Raw genomic sequence first — 12,801 nt, forward strand, 5'->3', positions numbered from 1 at the left:
GGGGCTTTAATAATTAAACAGAGCACAGCAGGGGGCCAAAGAAGTGAAAAATTTTCTTCTCAGACTCCCTGCTCCCAAAAGCAGAATAGCCAAGTTTGTAGCTCTGGAAGATTACCCTTTTCACAAGGCAGCCCAGCCCAAGCCAACCTGGACTGTAGCCAAGTTTGCCGTGGTTCTTCCCTCCGCAATGACCCAGCCTCTCTCTCGCTCGCCCCATCCCCGAACAACTTTCTCCCTCCTTGAACTGACTCTGGCTGTTGCCGGACCGCACAGTGACCGCATCCAGCCCGGCGAGGACTTGCTTTGCAGAGCTGACAACCGGGACCGCTGCTAACAAGGCCGTTTCGCATCAGGAGGAACGAGGACTCTCGGGTGGGCCAGGGGCGGCTCACACCCCAAGCCCGCGGGCTCTGCGCGGCCCCGCGCCCCGAGCGCCCCGAGCGCCCCCTCGCGGCGCCCCCGCGTGCCCGCGCGCCGCGGCGGCCCGCCCCAGCCCGCAGCGCCCCCGCCCCCTCGGGCGCTCCGTAGCCTTGACGTGCGCGCAGCATGGCTGGGGACTCGGCGGGGCGCCGGCCGGCAGGCGGAGACGGACCCGGGATCTGTCCGAGCAGGAAGCGAGTAGGAGCCCGGTCGCCGCCCCGAGCCTGTGCTCGCCCGCGTCGTCGCCCTCTTCGTCCTCTCCTCACCTCTCACCCCGCCCTCCAGCCTCACCGGCGACAGGTAGCCCTGCCACCGCGCACCTGCCTTCGCGTCCGCACCGGTGAGTGTCCCGGAGTCCCTGCTGCAGGACATCAGCGCCGAGGCCTCCGTTTTCCTGGCCCTGCTTCCAGGCCTTTTCGGGCCGCCCAGGTGCCCGACGGCTCGTTTCACCACCTGAGGACACTGGTGGGTGAAGCAGGTGATGGGTGGGCCCGGGCGGCGGCGTCTCGCCGCAGCGCAGGGCTAGTTCTCATTTCCATCCGACAATGAGAGCCTCCTTTCATGGGTGTATCATCACCAGGATACCTTTGTGTATGTTCTCTGGCTCCCAGGTAGAAGCAGAGCACTCAGGTGTCCGACTCTGACTTGGACACTCCGTGATAGTTTTGTCTTTCGTAAACAAGCTTAAAACCCAGTGCGGGAACGGTACTATTTGTTCTGGAATGTGAAGATGAGCTGCTACCACTAATAGTTTAATTATGTAGGAGACCAGGTTAGGACTGTCTGAAGCTGTATTTTTAGTCTTTAGGTGGTCCAGTACTTTGAGTGTATTAATTTGTATATCTGTTACTGAATAGTAGCTTTTTATGCTTGTTAATTAAAAAAAAAAAAAAGCCAACTCCTTACAACTATTAAAACCCTTAAATTCTGGGATGTTAAGTAGGAAATCATTACTAGGATATCCGTGTCAGAAATATTTCCATTCAGCTTCAGAAAACAGGTTACTTTTTATCTGGCATAAAGTTCGTGGTGGAAGAATGCTTTAATTCAAATCTACAGATATTAGTAAGGAACTAGGAATGCTGCCCCATTTTATTAGACTGCTGTACATGCTAAATAAAAGTTTCATTTGCTCTTATGCTCTTGTGGTGTAGATGCAGTATATCTAAATATAGTCAGGGTTTGAGAGTTTTACAAATTAATATTCTGAAGATTTAGCTGATCCTATTCACACCATAAAATGTGAATCTTGAACTTGGGCTGGTAATGGTCATGGTACAAAGGTTGGCAGCAAAACATCTCTGTACAAATTAACTAAACTTCATAGATATCTTGGGTTGTGGTTTTACAATTTGAAATTGTTTAGTGAAAAAATTACCTTGGTGTCTTTCATCATTCATTTTAGAAACACCGCAAATTGGGCTGTAGCCAGAGTTTGAAACAGTGCAAGTGTTCACAAAAACTCACTGACTTTTAAATATTCAGCTCATTTTGAGTATTTTAAGTTGCGCAGGAATTAAAATGCACAGTGGTAAATAGAAGTCATTTTCGTTTTATGCAGATTTGCTGTTGTAATATTAAGTGTAAATTAATGCAAGGTATTAAAGACAGGTTATAAATCACAACCCATGGGGCTTATCCGAAATGGATTTTTTCCTCTGTTTATGTTTATGTGATCAAATTTTAAAATAACAGTGGCCAGGAAATCTGAGAGAGACTGAAGGCTCTTTTCTCATCCTGTTGTGACTTTGCCTGGAGACTGTGGTGTATCATGTAGCCTATTGTTTAGATAACTGGGCTGTCTCTGGGTTCTAAACTACAGCTTTATTCAGAAAGTTTTATTCAGAAAGTTTTAAAACTTTTGACCATGTAAGTTTTGAATAAACTTTATTCAGAAAGTTTTAAAACTTTTGACCATGTAAGGTTCGAATAAATATAATCACCCCAAATATTTTTTAAAAAATGAATCAATTTTCACTATCCGTTGATAATTGAAGTGCCATCTTTGATATGTAAAATGTCAGTTTTAAAAGGATTTCTAGCTTTTGTGAATTTTTCTTTTCTATATATTAAAACATTTTAAGTAAAAGATTGAAAAAGTATTACATTACAACTTTAATAAATCTCATAAAATTTAATTGTGATCCCCATAATGAGATACTGCATAATAATTTCTGAACTGGCCCTTTAATAGTATAAGATCTTCACCCATTTATTAGGTATCTACCATAATCAGAACACTGAGACTCTTACTTGATCTACAAAGTAATTTTCAGTTGTTGATCTTGTTCTTTTACACATGAGGAAATTGAGGCTTAGAGAATTAAATATTTGCTCAAGGTCATGTAGCTCTAGGAGGACAAAGTCTGGATTCATACCCAAGTCTTCTAACCTTGAAAGCCCTGTTCTTTCCACCAGACTAGGTTGCTTTGATCTCATTTCATTTGGTAGACTGTTCAGATAAATCTGCAGAACTAGTATTGTGTTAAAGGACGCAGCTTGAGGTTTGAAGAAGGCACACAGGAGTGAGGATGAGGTAGGCCATGAATGTGGTTCTGAAACTAATTTTGAATTCTGCATCTTTTTCTTCATTCTTAAAATGACATCCTTGAACAAGTGATACGATCTTGCTTTATCATTTCTATTGTAAATTCCAGAATATTATACATATTGTGCACTTTTTATTTTGATGGCCTTATAGGAACTAGAATCAGGCTGTAACGTAACACTGGTTTCATTGTAGCTAAAATGAATAGTGTAATGTTACCGGTTAGGATAGAACTTTAATTTTCCCTAAATGTTATAGATCATTGTTCATAAATGCAGTAGCTGTCTTTTAAATATTACATAACTCTGTAATCCTGGGGGGTGAGGTGGGGTGAGGAAGACTTGTTTTCAGATTATGATTGAATTGTCACCTGTACCGGTTGGATAGTTTTTTTTTTTTTTAATGGCATGCATTTATTTCAGGACTGTCCCTCGAGCTATAATAGACATAAAAGACCAAAATGAGCACACAAAGTCCATCTTTTGTAACGAAGTAGGAGCCATTTCAGCAGCATAATACAGTTGGGTAAGCGAGCAGAAAAATGATAAGAAAGCTAGGCTGGGTGACCACTTTTAGAGGTGTCTCATTATTTGATTTGAACTAGTAGGAATTTTGCATCTTAAGGATACTCAATTATATTTGAATATCTCAAGGATATTAAACTCTAAATACAAAATCATTCAAGGGCTTAGTATGAATTATTAATGGATGATCTGTAAGACACCTGTGTGTGTGTGTATAATAAAGAACAAATTAAAGTTAAATAAATTTAAATTTTATTTTTGAGGCATTATAGAGTTCAGAGGAACCAGGATATTTTGCATTTAAACGTTATGCTTTTATTTGACAAATATAGTGGACTGTTAATAGTCTTAATATGTAAGTATTAGACTCTCTTCCTATTTATGGTTTTCAAAAATAAACTTTTTTCTGAATATTATGAGAATGACATAATGGTTTGGAATATGATCACAAGACCATCAAAAGTTCTCCCTGTGAGTACTGAATCAAAGGAAGTAAAGCCGGAAGAACAAATCTGGCACCTTTAGAAATATTACTAATGTTAAAGAGAGGGGAAGTCCTTTTCTATGCAGAAAGCATGTCTCCAGTGAAACCGAAATACTGAAGCACATTCCTTGGGTGATATTCACATAGGTTAATACTCACATCCACAGAGTTATGTGCACAAAGAAGGCGGTGCTCCTAGCAAAACCACAGACATCTTTAAGGTGTGTTATGTCACTTGTTATTTTATTTGAAAGTAACCTGCTGCTTAACCTTTACAAGGTAGGGCATTGCATATAGCAGAATTCTAATATTTCTATTCTATGTGGGTGAGCATCTTTTTAAACAAATATTTACTGAAGGCCTGTTGTGTTTGCAATATGACCATAGGTGTGAACTGGATTTTCCCTGTGCTGGCAGAATTTTGGATCTAGGAAATAGAAGGAGTTTTGGAGACATAAAAAGATAAATAGAAACAACCGTTTAAAATCCGAAGATATATATGTCAAAGGTTAACATATGTTTGTATGGTGCTTTGTTTTGGAAATTATCTTATGAACATTTGGTCCTTAAAACAACTTGGTGAAATAGATACTGCAGATGAGAAAATGGAAGAAAAAATATTAAGTACTTATTCAAGGTCATGTGGCTGCCTAGAAGCGTCGCCGAGAATGGAACTTCTCTGTATTCCCATGGCAGATCCACCTCCTCCCCCTGTTCTTCATCTTCTTTCTAGATGTTAGTTACGGTTAACTTCTTAGCAGTGACTTATTTCATTTTATGACTTTAATTCAGGTGGGTCAGGAAATTCTGAAAAATCAGGATCACTCAGATGATAATTGTTAGCTTTTTTTTTTTTTTAAGGTAGAAGATGAGCATGATGTATTATTATGGAACTACTGTAACATTTTTAATAGATTAATGGAGCCGAGGTGGTTGGTAATTAACTTTTCTAGTCGAAGAGGTTTTTTTTTTTTTTTTTAAAACAGCAACAATTAGTTAGAACGAAAAATATTCTTGGGGAATTTTGAAAATAACTTAAAAGTTATTGGCACATTAATATTAATCTGATGATCTGTTTTTGTAAAGACTTAGTAATGAGCCAAGGTGTGTGTGCGTTGGTACCTTCATACTTTATACCTTCTTTCATTTAACAAACATTTGAGTACCATGAGCTAGACACTATTCAAAGTGCCGACTATACAGTGATAAATTAAGACCAAGTCCCTGTACTGAGTGACATTTCATTGTTGTTTTGAGTTAATTATAGACTCCTTATACTAGTATGTAATCAACAGGGCTGACTCTAAAGTTGAGAAATAGACAGTTGTCAAAGTGGTGCAATTTGAGGGCTACTAAAAGACTCTGCTCTAAAATATTCTTCCTGGCCTTCAGTCCACTGAGTTACAGCACTGTTACCAGTCTACTCCTTTATCACAGTCTTAGGAAACAGGGCAGAGAGAAAATAAATGGGACCTAGGATTGAAATGTTGGATTTTGTAAGAGAGGTAGTTAGCCAAGTACAATTTTAATAACTATTTATTGAGCTCTTGCTGTGTGTCGGGTACTATGTCAACTGAGTACTTTAAGTCGTTAGCTCAGTTAATCACTATGCCACTTCAGTGCTCTTTGCATTATAACCCTGTTTTCATAGATTAGGAAACTGAGGCGTAGACAATACTTCGTGGAGCCTGAATTTGGATTCCTTATAGTACTTAGCATGTAGTAGATAAATGGAAAGAGTGCTAATGTATATACAGACTTGTGATGTTCTACCAGTATGTGGTAGCATACCACATAGGTGGAAGGCCTTGATGAGTGAGTGATGGGTAGGGAGAGTCAAGAGAGCTTGTTGGGTGAGTGGTGGGAGATAGGGAGAGGGAGGAGACAGGGAGGGTTATTGCTTGCCTAGCTGCTTGGCCTTCACACTTAATTCTCCTTAAATGCACAAATGCTTGCTTGTCTAGTTCCTGGGTAAGAGGATAGGCACACTTGAGTGGTTTTGCTGTTCATTACCTTTAGTCAGATTACTTAGGTTCTCTGGGTTTCAGTTTTCTCATCTATAAAATGAAGGCAACAATATTACCTACATTGTGTGGTTCTTGTGAGGAGTGAATTAGGTATTACATGTAAAGCACATATCACACTGGCATTTAGTTAGTGCAAATTATTATTGTTACTATGTTTCTTTTTCTTTTCTTTTTTTTTTTGCCTGTAATGTGGAATGTTCATCTAAAAGGAAAAAAAAAAAGGAATATATTGGAGATTTGGATAGAATCTTGAAGTTGGCTAGTTTTAAGTAGTTCTGAAATTTAGGCGTGGGTTAGAATTACCTGGGGAGCTAGTAAAAAACATGTCAGGGAACTGTGGGTGGGACCTGGACATTAGCATTTTAATAAGCTTCTCGGTTGACTTATTTGCATACCAAAATTTGAGAACCAGTAGTTTAAATTTTTTTTTCATCCTGTGCTTAAGGAGGGCTTCAACAATAACGATGAAAAATTGCTTGGATTAACCAAGCAGTGTATGGTAGAAGGAAGTGAAATATCAGTTACTAGAATCTGTTCATTGATTTTTTTCTTCTGAGCTTATTTGGGGCTTATAGCATTTATGTTGAGAGGACAATGAAGTATTAAATTACCCCAATTTAATTGTAATTAGTAATTCAGCTTATTAACCAGCTTCACTTGGAAGTAAGCTAGTGATATTTAATTTTTAAACAATTATACGGATAGCAATAATATATAAACAATGCTCATTTAGATCTCAAAACCTTTTTAAACTTTTTAATTGGGTTTCTTTAGATAATGGACTGTTTTTGAATAACCAGACTTGGTATTGTTAGCCACCTCAGGCACGGTCCCAGCAGGCACGGTCCTTGACGCTGCAAATGAAGAAACTATAGAGGTTAGGGAACAAACAAGGGGTGGTGAAGCACCAGGGAATAACAGTAGTGAGAAGCCCTTAATTCTCCAGCTGTTACCAGAGCAGAAAGCTGGCATTGTGGAGAAGGGCCTGTGGGAGCCGTGGCTGTGAGGTGGGCAAGGCCGGGAAAGAGAGTGAGTTCTCTGACCTTTGCTTCCTCTGGCTTTAAGTCTCTGCCAGTGACTTCCAATTTTAGAAGCCAAGTGGGGATCCTACCTATGTCATGATCTATGCAGGCCCATCCTCCCAGGGCAGGAGCAGATAGAGAAGGGATTGAAGGTACAGTGGAGCAAGTGGAGAATAACTTGGGCATTGATTAGAACCTTTGGGAATTTTTGTAGCATTTCCTTGGTGCATTTAAAATAACTTTTAGCATTGTGATACATCTGCAAAATGCTTGAGACTACTTGTCTTATATATGTTTTAAGAAAATGTAGTTTATTCACTTTCTAATTGAGTCAAAAATTATATTAGGAACTTTTGTTGATCCATATAACCCAATGAGAAACATAATTTAGGTCTGTTAACACAAAGCACTTTTATTAAAATATTGTTAGGCCTTAAGAAAGTTTTCTGAAATTTTATTAGGTAATCTTGTTTTGAAAGAATAAATATTTTTTATTTAAAAAGTCTTTAAATGACTGCATTTAAAAATTTTTGGCAAGAAAAGTCCTTTGCCTTGTGGAATTTATACTTCCTATTCACGAGGACTCTTGATAGTAAAAGCACTGGAACATAGACTTAATATAGTAATAGTTCATAGAAGACTGTTAATGAAAAATTGTTCTTCGTCCCCAAGTTCTTTTAAAGACACATTAAATTTCTGTATAAATCTGTTGAAGTTTGCTGTTATCTGTTACTGTCTTTTGCTAATGCCAGTTTTAGCTAGTTAATGTGAATTCTGGTTAAAAGTCTAAATCCATGCACTTTATTTTTATTTCCTGAGGATTACTAAAGAAAAGGGTTTCTCTCCTTAAAGAGATGATATGCAGGTCCCTATATATAAGCAGTATTATATAAGCAGTAGTCTCCCCAAAACAGATTATGGTTTGTCTTTTCTTCCTTCTTTTGAGGATTCCAGGGAAAAAAGAAGTACATTTTATTCCAAGCAGTAGCTAGACTGGATCTTCTTCGCAGCTTCCAGAAAAGGAAGAGCTGTATTACCTGAGGTCAACTTGGCTGTGGGACTTCAACATACAAATAAAGGATACTTCTAGATGTAAATGCTATAATTGGGTCTTTTTTTTTTTTTAATGCCTACGGCACCTGGTATTCCTAGGTGGTCTTCCATCCAAGTACTAACCAGGCCCGACCTTGCTTAGCTTCTGAGAGCAGACGAGATCGGGTGCATTCAGGATTGCATGGCCGTAGATGGGTCATTTTTTTTAAACAAATATGTTTTTTTATGTATGGTGGGGAAAAAAAAAAAACAGGTTTAGAGTAAACCCACAATTTTATTTTTTTTGTTTTGGACAGCAAAATTATGCTCTGAGAATGATTTTGTCTTTGCCAGTAATTTATTTAACACAGTTCACTGCAAATTTCATAATCTAATTACAGGATAATGTCTTTTTAAAAAAAGTATACTGCACATACAATATTATATTAGTTTCAGGTGTACAAGATAATGATTCACATTTATATACCTTATAAAATAATCACCATAATAAGTCTTGTAACCATCTGTCACTGTACAGTAATAGCGATATTATTGACTATATTCCCAATGCTGTATATTATATTCTCATGACTTATTAGGATAATGACTCTTAATAAGTCAGTAAAGAAATACCATACTCCAAAGCAGTGATAGATTAATTACATTATTATTCCAGGCAAAAGGAGATGAAAAGAAAGATTTCCAAATGTAGATGACGTGTATCTTTTTATATGAGTGTATATTCGGGAAAGACTGCTTGGCCAATCCAGAGCTGAAACCCAGCTGCTCTTGTTGCTAAGCAAGTTGCTAGGGAACCATGCTCTGGTGTTGATGGGCAGGATGATCTTTGCAAGGGCTGCTTCTTGGCCTTCGCCCCTATCTAGGAGGAGTTGTCTCACCGAGACAAGAGCTAATGCCCCAGTGGTCCTCAGAAAGCTATCTAGATCAGCAATGTGTCACCTTGCCCAGACCCAAACTCTCACATAGTCTACACAAACTCTCATAATAGCCTAAATGTCTCCTTGTCATAGTTGCTTCTCCACTTGTTCTTATCTATAAGCCCCCAGCTAGGGCCCCTCAGCAGCTGAGCTATTGAATGCTTATTAGTGACAACAGATGAGATGATGATATCTTGACATAGCTTACTTCATTTTTCTATCAAAACAACTTTATTTCTAAAAACAATTTTTTTTGTCATAAACAAGTAGATTAAAACAACTTAAGTTATAAACAAAGTGAATTTGAAATCATATCAAACTAATACACAGCAACCAAATAGCATCTTTGCTTGGAAATCATACATTTAGATATTTTCTCTGTAAGCGGGCTTTTCTTTTTTAAGGAGAGATTTCAAACTTTTGTGGTAGCTTCTAAAAACATATTGCTCATTTTGATTTGACATTGATAGAATTAGTATCCCGCAGGAGAGAACTGAGGCTGTTGGTTTTTCCATGTTGTGCTCTTTGAATTTCCCTGATTTGAGGATTGAGTTATTCCAGAGAGAACTTTTCTCTGGTTCCTTGTTATTTTTTTTCTAAAATTAGATGAAACAGCTGTGTTTTGGTTTGTGGGCATGCTTTGCTGTCTGTTATCCTTTTGGTATTTTGGGGAAGAACAAAGTGTATGCATATGTATGTGTTTTGAAGAAGAATATATTAGTTTCTGCTTTTCCTGTCCATTGTTGACTTGAGGATGAGAAAAGCAAGATGATTTATGTATCTATTATGCTTGAGGTTTCAAACAAAACTATGGCTTGTATTGGCCATTGAGATGATGGAGACAATAGATGAGTATAAAATATAAAACTAGTTGTCATGTGCTCAATGGCTAATTGAGGAGGTTTATATTAGTTTGAGAAAGATTTTCTGTTAGGTGTGGTGGGAGGGGAGAGAAGAGAGGGAATGGAATGAGTTTGAACATATGACCAGATTTCACTACAGATGTTTTAAAAACCAGAAATTTACTTCACTCAGAATTTTGCATTTAAAGAGATACATTTTATTAGAAATTTATAAACCAGTTGTTTAATTTGGTGATTTTAATGAGATATTAGCAAAAATGGAGATAGCCTGCTGGCTACGAACAGGAATGTTAGTGTGTCAGAAAATAGGCTATCTATTAAAGGTGTGCCTCGAACTGGTACAGAATTTCATAGACTTTGGTCCTGTTCTCTAGGATATGCCTGTTTGGCATACAACATTGACAGATTAGTATTTTCAGGACATACAAACAGCTGTGTAGATCAGTATGATTTAACAATGAAAGATTTATGTCATAGGTTGGGAGGTGGCAGTATATTATGGTGGATTAAATGAGTGACCCAAAATGACCCTAGAACAGTACAGTTCTAACAATTCTTGAGAGCCAATGATATGTCATTATGTCTCATTTAATTCTCATGTTGACCCTGTGAAGTGGCTCTTCTTATTACCCCATTTTACAGCTGAGAAAGCTGAGGTCTAAGTAACTTGCTAAGGTGATACAGGTAGTGAGGGGAGAGCTGAGAGGGTCATCAGGTGGTCTGGATCCAGAGCCTTTGCCCCATTTAGAATTCTAAAAAAGTTACCTTTTTCTTTTGTGTGTTCTTTTAAAAATTCAAAGCTTTGAAAACCTCTTCAGGATTAATTCCTTCCGTCCTCCTGTATCTAATCAATGATGGTAACATACAGCTATTGCCTGCTTTCAAGTCTCAGGCACATCCTTCCTTTGCAATCCCTCTTTTGTCCTCACCTTCAGATTCCTGCTCTTCACAGTGCTCCAGTTTCCACTGCCAGTTGGTGAGAGGGGGAAGACCTGGCATACAGAATCTAAACCATTCCTTATGGTTTTTAAACCCCTTAACCGCTTTAATTACATACTTCATGAATTTATTTTAAACAAATGTATTCTTGTACAGTTTTGAGTAAATTAAATAAAGAGTTAAATTGTAATTTTTTATTCTCCTGGAAAAGCTTCATATTTATTTAAAGGATCCCAATAGTGATTTCTTTTGTCAATGGAAGAATCTTTTTGTAAAACAAATGATTGTTTTCTAAATTATACTAATAAATATGGATCTTTTACATATTACGTTTGCATAAACATAACTCCAGCCATATACGCATTTCATAGAAATATACCTAAATGAAGTTCGAGCTCATATTTTGCTTGATAGTACTAGAAGGGATTGGGTAATAGGTTTTTTTCTTACATGCTATTTGTTGGATTTGCAGTAAAATGTACTTTAGTAGGCTTATCTACACTAAGAATAATAGTCTTTTAAGTGCTAGATTGAGGTTCAGTATATAGCACAATAATAAATCCTTTTTGTCATAAAATTTATTAAGTAAATGCTAGTGTTCTGCTGTTTAAATGCTAAAAGCAGTGTTTTATGTTACTCTGAAATAAATTCTCTGAAAGTAACAGATATATTTTAGAAAGATAGTTTTATTAAAAAATTGTTATGGTTGAAAAGCAGACACAAACTGTTGTTTAAAAAATATACTTTCATGTAGCCCTGGGTAAAATATTTATTTCCTGTACCTAATTCCATGCTAATGAGGCTGTGAACCCAATCTGTGTTCTGTCCCTACACACTCAAACAGAGGTTACTCTGTAACCTCCTAATTAACAGATCCAGTGGCCTCATTTAGATCATTATTCTTTTCCAACCTCTTCAGCTACTGACCAACTAATTCTTTTTAAACTCTTTCTTCTTAGCTTTGGTGGTCATGCACTCTCTCGTCTGACTTTTCCTGTTTTGTTTTCACTGCTTAATTTTCTCTGCCCGTGCCTTAACTGTTCACGTCTCATAAAATCCTGTACTTTGCACTTTGCTCTACTCACACGTTCTTATTTTTGATAATTATATCATCCCCATGGTTCCAACTTGTATTTGTATGCAGATTTTCTTCCAAATTTCTTTCTCTATCATCTTGACCAGCATTTCCAAACTCATAATCTACAGACATCTTAAAATTTCATATATTCTCATCAAATCCTCCTTCTTTCAGAAACTTGCATCTTCTTCTGTTTCCTTATGATACTCCCATTATCCTAGTTATTCATGCTCAGAACATTAACTCACCTTTTCTTTCCTCACTTGGCACATTCTGTCATTTGTCAAATGCTGTTCTACCCCCTCTAACTGAGTACAGGTCTTATTACTATTCTTTTAATACACATCTCCTTATATTTGGCCCTTTTCCTCAATGTACAGTCAGTCTATCCTATGCATTATCATTAAGGTTATATTTTAAAGTAGAAATCTAACGGTAATATTCTCTTGCTCAATAGGAATTCATATTAGCCCTTCATTAATACATGTTAGAGTCCAAACTTTTATTGTGGGACTTGAAACCCTTTGTAGCCTAATCTCTTAGCCCACTTTTCCACCTCAGCACTAGTCACACTTCTGCCATTGTACTATGCTCTAACATCATTGACCTAGTCTCTAAACATGTCCCCCATTCTCCCATCTCCCTAGTCTTGTTCAAACAGACCTGTGACTCATCATTCAGGACCTGCTTAAATTAAATCTTTCAAAGTAGCTTTCCCAAATTTACTATTTGGAATTGTACCTGTATTATAGTATTCATCACAAGTTATGTAATATGTGTATCTTTTTTCATTCTCCCTTACTTTTACTAGATTGTGAATGACTAGAGTGTAAACTGCCTAGCAAAAGATTTGGTAAAGTTTTGCACAGATCAGCGGATCTCAGGTCTTAGGACTCTTTTACGCTCTTACTTATTGAAGACTTTGT

The 12,801-nt window shown here is 37.6% G+C and overlaps 1 protein-coding gene and 1 pseudogene across 1 annotated transcript in view; one reads left to right on the top strand and one right to left on the bottom strand.

Annotated features, from left to right (window-relative positions):
- The first annotated feature begins 534 nt into the window (after positions 1-534).
- MYO6 (myosin VI) overlaps positions 535-12,801 on the top strand; it is a 148,336-nt gene continuing 136,069 nt past the window's right edge. The window contains exon 1 of the mRNA XM_023525103.1: positions 535-760. The gene's annotated coding sequence lies outside the window, so the exon portion shown is untranslated. The remainder of the gene's footprint in view (positions 761-12,801) is intronic.
- Positions 8,153-8,271, bottom strand: LOC111733119 (annotated as a pseudogene).

Source organism: Pteropus vampyrus, unplaced genomic scaffold, assembly GCF_000151845.1.
Source record: "Pteropus vampyrus isolate Shadow unplaced genomic scaffold, Pvam_2.0 Scaffold526, whole genome shotgun sequence".
NCBI lineage: Eukaryota > Metazoa > Chordata > Mammalia > Chiroptera > Pteropodidae > Pteropus > Pteropus vampyrus.